Source organism: Gymnodraco acuticeps, unplaced genomic scaffold (assembly GCF_902827175.1).
Source record: "Gymnodraco acuticeps unplaced genomic scaffold, fGymAcu1.1, whole genome shotgun sequence".
Lineage (NCBI taxonomy): Eukaryota > Metazoa > Chordata > Actinopteri > Perciformes > Bathydraconidae > Gymnodraco > Gymnodraco acuticeps.
The window spans coordinates 3,489,050-3,502,015 of record NW_022989810.1 but is presented as its reverse complement, the minus strand read 5'-3'; the positions used below and the strand labels follow the sequence as shown (position 1 = coordinate 3,502,015).

The 12,966-nt window shown below is 40.9% G+C and overlaps 1 protein-coding gene across 1 annotated transcript in view; it reads right to left on the bottom strand.

Annotated features, from left to right (window-relative positions):
* Nucleotides 1-12,966, bottom strand: part of ube3d (ubiquitin protein ligase E3D) — a 63,712-nt gene that overhangs the window by 21,258 nt on the left and 29,488 nt on the right. The gene's annotated exons all lie outside the window — the stretch shown is intronic.

Genomic DNA, 12,966 nt, shown 5'->3' with positions numbered 1-12,966 from the left:
AGACAATCAGCAGGACTCTGCAACTTTGCAAATAAGGTAAGCAGACGATGAAAGTCGCCTGTCTGTAATTGGATACGCTAAAACTTTAGGATTGTCTGTAGGCGTTTCACAGTGTTTTTATAGTTTAAATGGAATATACAATGCATATTTTACTATGTCAGGAAAGTTATATACAAAACGTAAACGTGGATCGACAGGTAGACGAAAGTCCTGCGTGACGTAAAATAGAGCAGTTTGGCGCGGATCTGCAGGTGTTTATTCCTGAGTGGCGTAGAAATGGTGCAGTTTGTGTGAATGCGAGGTTTGAATCCTGCACGGCAAAACCTGAAAACTCGATATATCAGATCGAGTCGCCGTTTAAAACTGGGGTTTAAATAACAGACCAATGCTAAAAGCTTAAAGCCAGAGGTCTGTTATATATTAAACCAAGGTAGAGCGTTTCCCTTTGTCTGGAAACTTCTGCTGCTGCCATCTAGTGGCTGAAAGGGGGTATCACACCCTTGAAACTTCTGCTGCTGTCATCTAGTGGATGAAAGGGGGTATCACACCCTTGAAACTTCTGCTGCTGCCATCTAGTGGCTGAAAGGGGGTATCACACCCTTGAAACTTATGCGAGCTTAGAGTTTAATCATTACATTGCTGGCCGGTATTGTTTGGTAAACTGGTACAAAACAATAAGGGATTGAACATTTTTTACAACGACAGCACCAGGAGATGAGTAAACTCAAGAATCTGTAGAGTGTAAATACATTGTGCAAAACACATTTTACACTCGAACTGTTTGCAAATGTAGACAATATAAATAAATGTTCAGAAAGAAGACATAGGCCTACACTTGATTCAAATTTCATTACTGTGATCCGATTGGTGTGCTCTGCAGGTTTACTATTGTTCGAAGTAACAGTGGGATTTAAAATGAGAGAAGATATGGAGATGTTCTTTCATAGTGTGTGGAATATGTGATGCTGGAAACATGTAAGTATTTCAGAGTTGTGTTGGGTAAATATGTAACAATGGATGAAACAATTTTTGGAGTGAGTTTTGTAATATCATAAGTAGACATTAATTATGTTGTTTAGATGGCATTTAACAACTAAGACAGATAGTATGATTAGAAAGAGACAGAGTGGAAAGGGTTGGATTTATTTAACATCAGTGTGCTAGACTTCTTATAGGTAATGTGTACCGGGACCTGGACTCCCCCTCTGAGTTAGAAAGGCTTTGATCCCGACCCTCCAAGCAGACAACGAGACCTAACCCAACAGGAGACTCCTCCTTCTCCATCGTACAGACAGAGAACCAGAGCTGAACCAACAACAACAACAAGACTACATCAAGACTGCAGCCGGAACTATCTCCACCTGTGGCATCCAGAACCAAACCAGCATGCTGACATACAGAGAGATACTCTCATCGGTCCCTCAAACAGGACATGAAGTTCCAAACTGCGCCGCGAGATTTGGCACAATAGACATGAGAGCAGAATCCGCCCTCCATAAAAACAGCAGAGAGACTGTAAAGGAGGAGTGCAACAACAGTGGCATGATGGGGCTGCAGATGTGACTGGGCCAATGGCGGCCTACAAAAGTTACAGTGGATGGATTCAACAGCTGATGGACTGAAGAGAAGACAGAATCAGAGGAGTTGGCATGGTCGATTAGAAGTGAGGAGGCCGGGGTCACGGCTTGAGAAAACCAGGGGAGGAGGAAAGGAGACCGGGAATGAGTGAGTTACACATAAACACACTTATTCACAAAACGCACATTTAAATAACTTGAATTAACTTCATAAATACGTAAAGACAGAAACATTTATTAATCATTTGGTAAATTAAAAATAGCAGTAAAGAGGAAACTATTAAAGTAAAATGATAATCATCCTAAAACACACTGACAGAGTATAACCATATTCTTCAATATTTTCATTATGTTAACAATTCATTCTTTAAGACATTTTTATTCACGTGTGAATAAAGTAGCGGTCTCATTGGTTACAATATTGATCACCATTAAAAGGATAGTTTTAGGAACCACTCTATAGGACAAATCTTTGTTTGTATTAATGGCTAGTGCCAAGCCACATATTAAATTCCAATCTAAAGTGTTGATTTCACCATTGTGGCATAGTTATTACCAGACTTCGGTTTTAAATCCTTGATAAAGGAGGGAGTAATTGTTGCATGTTCGGACACCCAAGGTTCCACACACTGCTAAAGAGTTTAACATCGTTTTTTAAGTAGACCAGAATTATAATGAGCTATGAAATGCAGAGCGACACAGATCCTAGTAATGTTTTGACTCAAGATAATAGTTATTGTACACAAGTTTCTGAAATAGATCATTAGACATTTTAATTAGTAGTGGTACTCGAAGGAAGTGAGTTTTGTACCAAGTTTCAGGAAAAGTGGGAGGCGGAAGTCCCAATGACAAGTGAGAATCATCTTGAAAATTATAGTTGAAATCGTGACATTTTTTTGTAGACAAAGGATACTGGCCTATGCTGAAATGTCAAAGTCTCTGCAGAGCACGACACATGGCCAAAAAAGACGGAGACCAACTGACCTTTGACCCTGACCGACAGTGTAACTTGACAAGGCACTGTGGATGACTGACTCTGGGGTGAACCTGACCAAACTTGACATGACAACCAGACAGTGTGAGTGTGAATGTATGCCGGCATGTGATCAGTGTAACTGCATGATTCTAAAACAATAACTAACCAAGCATGTTTTTGGACTAACATATTATTTTGGAGCTCCAAGGGAAACGAGAGGTTTCCTAAAAATTCCACAAAAAGGGGAAACCGCACATGTGATATTTTCCTCTCACATGAGTTGGCGGTTTGCAAATGTAAAAGCTGAAGATTCTGTTTCTTTTAGGCCTGAAGGACGGAGAGGAACACTTCTTTTCACTGAAGTGTTCACTGTGGAAATAATGATAATAATGTTCGTTATGTCCCTAACCAATTACCTGACAGTTTTTGTTCCCCTCCCATTACAGGCTTTTGTTACACATGATTTCATGTGTAAAAAGGGGGAGTGAGTATAATGTATAAATGTCAACATGGCTGTAAAATTCACAATTTACATTTTTCTTTTAAGGATTGAGCATTGAATGTAATTAACCTGCTCCATATCTGGGGATAAGATACTGTTTGATGAATGTTGAGATGTTTCTAAATATTGATTTGAATTATAACAGGTAACAAAGAAGCAGTGGCCAAGGGGCTACTGTGAGACCGAAGAAGTTGACCTGTGATGGTTAAACAATTTTGTAATATTTTAACAGACATTAGAGTAACTGAGGTTTGAAATGTAGAAAGAACATATTACAGTTAAAGCTAAAACATAGTAGTGTATTGAGACAGAATTTAATTTAGACAACATCATGTAACTAGCCTGGTAAAGAAGTAAAAGCCATATACTTTATTGTTTAGGTCATTATGGGGATATACATTTCATCTAAATTTATAATAGAAAGACATTTGATGACAGTTTGTTGGAATTCTGTATTCATTTTTTCAGCGTGATAATATCTAAGCACTGACAGGTAGAAGCAGTATCACCAGGAAATCATTCACTTTGTTAGCATCGTGATTTTGGTTGTTTTTGAATCCATAACATTAGTGTGTTTCTTTACCAGAAACATTAGCAGTTCATATTAGATTTGGATTTTAAATAGGATTTCATTTAAAAATAAACACAGATGCTTGTCAGAAATTCAGAGCTATTGAAATATGTTATTTAGTTTACCTAAAGATGTTGAGGTTCTTATTTAGTTGGCACAATCCAAGTATTAAGATTCTGAAGCTGTACTGGCAGATAGGAGGTCTACAATTAATTTGGAAAACCTGTTCACAGACGGCTGTTGTTTCAAGACACCCCACCAACAGGCTCCAAGTGGGTCAAAACAGCTGAGCGTAGGCTTGAGGGAGTTGTATCAGATTTCTCCACACAGGTCACCGGCGCCAAAAGGGGGACCCGAGAAGCACGAGGACAAAGTGGCTCAACCCCAGGCTCTCCGACCCCGACCGAGTGACCCAGCGGACCTCTTATGCCGTCTGCCTGGGAGAAAAGGGGGACAGCTCGTACCACGGGAGCCAGTGTGCGGCGGGGAAACCACCTACTAGGACCAGGGGACGACATCAGGACGGACGTGGCCCTGGCAGACGTGGACTACTCGGAAGCAGCAGACTGGAGGAGCAGGACCCTGGAGACATCCTTACAGCAGACGACCCGGGAGGCATCATCAGCGGGCCGGAGAAGGAGGACCCTGGAGACATCTCTACAGCATCGACCCGGAAGCCGCCATCAGCGGGCCGGAGGACGAGGAGGAGGAAGACATCTCTCTAGCAGGCAGCCCAGAAGCTGCTGTCAGCGGATTGGGAGACAAAGACACGGCAAGCCGGGACGGCGCAGCAGAGGAGTCTACTTCGCTCTGATCAGTTCTACCCGTGAAGGGAAAGCTGCATCTCCCCCTCCCTATTAGCTGTCCTTGTGGGCTATTCCTCCGAGGGGGGGGGGGGGGGTGATGATTCTAGCACTCAGCTACCCCCTCATGGTTCCTTCACTGCCATGGAAAGTGGTGTTCTGTCTCCATGAAGGTTTCAAGTACTCTAAATACCAGCTTCGGATGGATTTACGGACACAGTAGAAAAGAATGACCGTGGGTATATTTCAAAATGCCTTGTCTAAGTTTATCTCTGGAGAAGGAGATAAAAAGGGGGATTTGTAGAGTTATATTTGTATTTATTCATGTTAGCAAACTATGGATAAGCTTAAAATGAGAATAATTTGGGTAAAACTGTGAGCTGCATTTGGGGCCTGTTGACATGTGTTTTTGAGGACAAAGGAAGATGGGGGAAGGTGAGAGCATGTCCTGATTTGCATTCAACTTAGATCTAGCTGCAGTGTTTGTGATGTTAAGAGAGGTCCCTTGGGTTTCTCTGGTGCTTATCAACAGTAGCAGTTAAGTGAATACTGTTCAAACAATACCTGTGTTTGTGTTTTATATTGATTTCTCTGTTTTATCCTTTCATAAATGTAAGGACTACAAATGGCTATAAACATTCTGGGCTGGTTGGAGTAAACAGGGTTTTATGGCTCTGTGGGGGAGGTGTAGGTATGCAGGCCTTGAGACCTTTTGTTGGAAAGTGAGCCTGTTTGGTTTCCTGCTGCGTTTCCTGCTGCGTTGCGTCTCCCAATGAGATGACCTGAAAAGATGACCAGCTGACCTAACACCAAACCCCTCGTTCTTACTCTGGTATATATCCGGTGGATCCCTGGCGTTCGGCCTCTTCTTCACATGCTGCGCTCGGGTGAAAGTAGCTCTGCAGTATGCGGACTAGAGCAGGAGTAAGCCGGCATTACTCCTTAAGCATTGCAATATAACTGTAATATATCATGTTGTATTGTAATGATTGTATTGCATTGTCATATTGCCATTAAAGTAGATTATTGTTAACGGTTACTTTGTAGATATGGATTCCTTCCTGTATTATAACCAGCTTCATAGGAACGCGCGGAGATTTGAAAAGCGGACCAGTTATCCCTCCAAATCCCTAACAGTAGTAAAAGTTCATCACTACAGACAAAAAAAAACAATGGTGATGCATTAAGTTTCTGGTAAAATCTTAACATTCATTAACTACTTTAGCCGGTGGACAAAAAAGTACAGATGTCAGAGAACTCCAGTATATTTCCAAATACAAAGAGCTTTCCCTGGCAGTGACAGGCTTAATCCGCATTGTGTGAACTCATTTGGCATAGGTCTGAATTTAACGGATGTTCATTTATATTTAAAAGTCCGGCACTTCAGCTTTAGTCGTGACTCGTGGCTCTGTTCCATTCATGTGTCCCAGTAAGCCATCTCAGTGTGACAGTGAGACAGCATGAACAATAAACCTTTTTCACAGCAGACATTTTGACTTGTCTTAGTACCAAAAGCACAGGTGACACACATTTAGCTAACCATGGTTCAGTATGTGTCCCTGTAAGTAATGATAATGAGCCAGCATGCATCTTACAAGGTGCATGAAGCAGCTCTCCTAAATAGAATACAGCCATTTTTCAATGTTATCAACTACACCAGTGCTTTTCCTGCTGTGACAAGCCAAAATGTCTGCTGTGGACAAGGTTCGTATCATGAACCTGAAACTGAGGCAGCTAAGTGGAAATTACATTTCTAATTGCATTTTTAGACTAAAGTAATCACAGTTGAACTAGCAGCTGTGTGGAAAAAAAACTTCAGATTGACAGCAACCTAGTAATTTAGAAGGCTGTAAATTGCCATGGTACATTAACAGACTAGTGTTAATAGGAACATTCAAATTGAATACAGTTGATATTACGTGTTCTTATAAAGCTAGGAACTATCAAAATGTCAGCTAAAAATAAAAGTCTATGACTGCAGTCAATCATGACCGAAAGAACGAGATTGCGGATACAAGCGGCCGAGATGGGTTTTCTCCGCAGGGTGGCTGATGTCTCCCTTAGGGATAAGGTGAGAAGTTCAATCTTCCGGGAGGGACTCGGAGTTGAACCGCTCCTCCTTCGCGTCGAAAGGAGCCAGTTGAGGTGGTTCGGGCACCTAGTAAGGATGCCACCTGGGCGCCTCCCTAGGGAGGTGTTCCAGGCACGTCCAGCTGGGAGGAGACCAAGGGGTAGACCTAGGACCAGGTGGAGGGATTATATATCTTCGCTGGCCTGGGAGCGCCTTGGGATCCCCCAGTCAGAGCTGGTTGATGTCGCCAGGGAAAAGAACGTTTGGGGCTCTCTGCTGGAACTGCTACCCCCGCGACCCGACCACGGATAAGCGGGAGAAGATGGATGGATGGATGGATGGATGGATGGATGGCTGCAGTCAAAATCCAATTTAATGTACTGCATACTATATGCAATCTGTTTGAACATGCTCACTAAATTGCCAATTAACTATGTCAGCTAGGACAGAGCTACTGCTAAATCACAAATGTAAACCAGCATAACCTCTTCCACTTAAATTGATATTGACCATTATCATTTTAAGGCAGATTCAAATGAGTAAATATTTTAAAATGTGTTTTTACAGTGCAATTATATGCTTCTGCACTCTTAACTGTACTTTGTCGTCACTTGTCCCTGGTCAACATAGAAACATGGTGGTGCAACATAGTGGACCCGCTCCGTATGTAGATACAAAGGTATCATAAAAAAAACACAATTACCAAGTATCAATTTGCATACTGCCATTTTTTTCTATTGGCTGTTTTGATCACATAACTGCGTCAGAATGCAAAGTAAGGCAAAATGCACTACAAGTACCCGAATGGTTCACCCAAAAAGTTGTGTAGAACGCTGCACAATTTACACTGTCAATGATCGCCATTTTAGCTACGGAACGTGGCACATCATATTTCTATTGCGGCTGAAAACAGCACTATACAGGGTTCATACAGCTTTTCCAAAGTCAAATTCAAGCACTTTTCAAGGTGCATTTTCAAGGTGCATTTTCAAGCTTTTCAAGCATCTTACAGCTGTTGTAAATTACATATTTATATGCACATACTTATACTCAAATGATTATTTTCCTACCTCACATTAAATCATATGTTCTTTATGCTATAAACAACCAAATGTGTGTTTCATAATAGATGAAACATGAGGATGAAAAATTAAAGAAAAGAAAACTAAGTTTAATATTTCAAAAGGAGTGACCCATCTGTACGTAGACTGGGCATCCCATATAACCTGGCTGAGCCAATATAAAACAATCAGCCAAATAAATGTTCAATACATTATTGATTACTATTTTTGAGGTACTTTTAGGTTGGCAGTAAACATAAGTCAGAGGTACATGGTGTACTTTTACTCCACTACATGTATTTAATACCTTTAGTTACTTTACAGATGTGGATGAATGATGTGAAATATAAATCAAGTGTTGAATCAGACTTTAGTTCCACCTGGAGTAAATTCACAAGCTACCCTGCAGTATACAAAGTCATTCAAACTAGCTGCACCTTTACCAGCTTTGAGAACACTTTAATGATCAATCATTATAAAACACATCATATATATTATTATGAAATGGACCAATCTTCACAATGACTACTTTTACTGTCGCTACTTTATTTTCACGAAATAAATGTAATCTATTGATTCGTGTTCACCAACACGATTTCCCCCTTTTTTTCGTGTCACACAGAACGATTTTAAAGCAATGTATTTATATTGGTAATGTGTTTCGTGCCTGCGTCTTTTTGTCCGGTCAGGTCTTGTGGTTCATAAAAACATGTTCTTACTCAATATCAAGCCACGATTATTGTTTTTATTTTAAATCGTATAATGTCGGGCTTTTTTTGCCGTCTGTGGGTAAAAGAAATGGGACTCAGAGCCTCAGAATACTGAAATCTGTATATATTTTTTTCCTTCTAATTTGTTATTATTTGTAACCAGCTCTATCGAAAAAATAAAAAAAAATAAACGTGGATTTGTGTAAAAAAAACTAGTTTTTCAGGGTTCGGGTGTTTTGTTTGATTTTAAATAAACAAAGTCTTGGCTTTCAGAATATGAAACTGTTATTGCCAAAATCTCACGATAAATACATTTTTAAAGCTTGTAAAGGGAAGAAGAGGCACCTCTCAATTCGCACCCTGCTCTTCCGCAGCGCCACTCCCCCTCCCTCCGGAAATTATGAAGTAAAGGCGTATAGTAATCATAGATAACACGGCAGGATCCGGGACAGTTTGTTTTCATCTGTTTTCAAATAAACAAAGTATTGGCTTTGAGAATATTAAACTTGTTTCGGCAAATTCAGATGATAAATACAACTTTGAAGCGGAGAACGGAGTAATTTAACGTCACAGCAAGCATAACAATAGCCGGTGTTTCTTGTGAGTGTTTCCCCGGTACACAAACACAATACACACAAACGCAAAAATACACAAACGCAAAAATACACAAACGCAAAAATACACACACGCACACACTCGCGAGCTTCCCCCAGACCAGTAATACAAACGAAAATGTGTCTTCCGGTCAATGTGACTGATTTCGATAGAGCAAGTCACATTTGGTTTAGGCACGAAACAGACTACCAGTAGAAATACATTGCTTTTAAAATCGCTCTGTGTTGAATCAATAGATTATATTTCGTGACTATAACACGAAATGCCGTGAGACTGGGTTGAATTACAACAGTGAGTGCTTCATCCTCTGAACACCACAGGATAGCGACTGTAACGCACATATTAACGTAGGTACGCTCCTCTGAAATGATTGTTCCCTGCAATTATTATTCTCCCTCATCGAGTTCGCTATTCAGCTTGCTAACGTTAGCTTAAACTAAAATGCTCTACTACGGCGTACCTTTCATGTGGCTCGTCAGCGCAGACTCTCCCATCGTTATTTTTTGCACACTTTGCAGGAGGCTACTCGTGGGATTGACCCTCGTCTTAGCCATGGCTTGTATTTGTCCTCGGCTAGCCAATGCTCGTTGTAACTGCAACCTCCTGGTATACTGTCATCTATCACTCATCAGAATGCCCAGGTCATACGTAACAAAAACACTTGCAGGTCACGCGCATAGCGCGGGAAGGCCGGAGCAGGGCTGTTTTATGTACAAGCGAAGCAATTAAGCGCGCTCCGACTTCTTTATTTTCTTTTAATCTAAAAAGTGAAGTAAAGCATTTACAATTTCAAGCACTTTATCCCAAATTCAAGCACCATTCCCAAAATTCAAGCACTTTTCAAACCTTGAAAACACCTCGTACAATTTCAAGCATTTTCAAGGATTTCCAGCACCCGTACGAACCCCGACTATACCAATGAAAAATGTTAGACACTTGGGTTGTTTTCGTGGTTTAATACATTTGCCACTATACTGTGGCTGAAAAGAACCCACTGTTGATTTTATTGTGTAATTGAGCAGTGTGTCGTGATTTTCTACTGCGTATAATGCCATTGCTAGCTTGCTAGCTAGCTGACAGCATTGATAGTCACTTCTGTTGAGGGCACAGCAGTCATGTGCACGGTGTCCTATGGCGGTGTACTAAAGGACAAGGACGTCCCCAAATTGAGACACAGCAAATAATTCTTAGTTTCACCTGACTACACAATTACAAAAACACAATTATGAAAATCATAATTCTCCTAATACATCCCCTTTAATACTCCACCCTGGCTCTTGAAATGATACAGAGGTGATTGTGAATGCTACTGCCAATTGCCCTTCTCAAGTAGGCTTTTGGTCACCTGAGTCTTCCAAAGCCACCAGTAGGAAAACCCTAGCTCACGACACCCACACGCTGTTCCTCTGTCTCACATCTTCACATTGTGTCTAACAGATCCAACTCTCCGAGCTTCCAGGCTGCAACCCCACTCCGTGGTAGCCTTCCCTTTCCGACAGTTTATTTTTTCATCTCCGGTAATTCTGGATGGCTCTGTGATCTTCCTGCCCTCTACCGCCCATAGCACAAGCTTCTACCATCAGGAAGTGTTCAAGTGTGTCAATGTATCACACTGTGTGTGTTCACCCTGTAACAGCTTCCACCACCAGTCCTGTGTCTGGGTCGCTCTGTAGCCTTCTCCATTTCAGCAAAGCCTAATTTATCCCACGCCCACCTCTGTCATGTTGTTGCTTAGGAAAACAACAATACTGTTTTTCATTGCACCACAATGTGTAAGACAAAGAAGAGGAACAATTTGTTATCCCCAGGGCTCATGGTGTGAGAGCAAAACTATAGTGAGCGTTTAAAAGTGTGACACACAATACCTTACAACAAAAAAGACAAGTCTACTTTAGATGGGTTAATCAAATCAAATCAAGTTTTATTTATATAGCACATTTATAAACGATTTTTGGTTGAGCCAAAGTGCTGTACATATAATAAAAATAGCCTACAGTAGAGACACTTTACAGCAAATACAACAACACAGATTGTTCAGAATATCAGTATGAGAAAAACGACACCCTCTATCCTTAGACCCTCTATCCTTAGACCCTCTGTCCTTAGACCCTCACATCGTATAAGGAAAAACTTCCAGAGAAAAACCCACAGTTTGAGGGGAAAAAATAGGAGAAACCTCAGGGAGAGCAACAGAGGAGGGATTCCTCTCCCAGGACGGACAGACGTGCAATAGATGCCGTGTGTAAATCGAAGAGATAATACATTTTACAGCATATAGACCGAATGTTAGGAAATGCATGTGTCTGTAATAAGAAGATGAATCCACGAGGATGGCAATCTGGTGTAATGGAGCCCATTGCAAACTCCTCTTCTTCTAAGGTGACATACGGACTAATTTCAGCTTTGATATTGTCTACACGAATGATCCCAGCATGATAGCGAAATACAAATGAGTTAAGAGAGTCTGCTTTGTTGTTGGAGTAAACCAACAGATTCTCTTCTTATTAATTAAGGGCTGTACCAAATAGTTCAAAGCTTCATTCAAATAAGTTATTTTCAGTTTGAACACAGTGTTCGTGTAGAATATGCAGATATAGATGGAACTACACTTGTATCCAACTTTTTCTCAAGTGATAAGCAGAGACTGGATTTCCTTATACTAGAACAATTAGAAAACATTTTCCCTTTTCACATGCTTAACATGATTTACTGTTAGCAACATGGCTAATGTTAGAAGCCTGGCGAACGTTACTAACTACAGCAAGAAATAACCGTAAGAATCTTAAAGAACTACAAACCCCTATCTTATAGCCTTAATAAGAGCAGAGAAGAAAAAACGCATTCAAAATAAGTAGGCAGGTTTTGTTACTTACTGATCTAGATAAGTAGAAAGAAAGGTTTTTATCGCTCTCTTCTGCTTCAGCAGCTGCTTCATGTGATGTGCAAGAACAGACATGCTTTTAAAAGGTTTTAAAAGTCCGGCCTTCGTAATGTTCAAGCAGATGGAAAACTTTTTAAACCTGTTTAAGTGGTTGGAGTGACTTCCCTAAACTTTAGTGAGCATAAAGTGGAGGATATAATGGTGCTAATTACCTCTGTAACTATGTTCGGAGAATAGAGCTGTCAGCAAAGATATAACCCCCACTTTTCTAGTCAAAGGGTTTTTCCATGGCAACTCGAGCTAAATTTACACATTTAGCACAATTGCAGGTGCATAGAAGCTGGAATACGGCTGATAAAAGTAAAACCTTCTATTTGACCCACATAATCCCTAAGGGGAGGCTTTTTACTGAAAGCTCTAGATCATGAAATTAATTAGGGCGGGATAACAACGCAGTCAAGCACTACTGAATAATGGATAAACACGGTCCTGTAAGTAAGAAGTAAGTGAGCGCTGTCTTAAGACAGACTGTTTTACAAACGAAGGAAATAGATTGGAAGACTCAAGACAAGATATCAGGGTGAGCATTTTTTGCCAACATTAAAAAATACGCCTGGGATTAACAAGCCTGACCCCTAGATTCCACCGGGTCCGTTACGGCCGCGCCGCGGCGTCCGCAAGGATCGCGGCCACTCTAGTCAATGGGTGCTATTCCACCAGACGCGCCGTGTTACGGCTCAGAAGCGTCCCGCCGCTGGGCTCCACTCGAAATAGGATTGAAGTCTATTTTTCGACGCGACGCAGCCGCAAGGTAATGTCGGGCAGGAAGTGGAACGTTCAGAGCATATATAGCATATATATATATACACACACACAAACTAATTTTGCAGACCCTATCCCTCCGTAGTCATTCAAGTAGGAGGAGAAATGCCAGCGTTCTCCTCCGGTTTACAGGCACTGTGTAAATTATATATATAGAATAATTATGATGATGAATGCATTTTTTTTTTTACCACTAAAATACAGCAGCACATCTTTGATTCATGTCGTTTATAACTGGGATATTACAACTATTATTAACTTTGTCTGTACAAAGTAGCCTGTCCATGAAATATGCCCAAATCAACAAAAACTGCGAGCCGGCAGGCAAGACGCTCCGCTTCTGAAATGCTTCTGAAACGCGCCCGGTAGGGTATGAT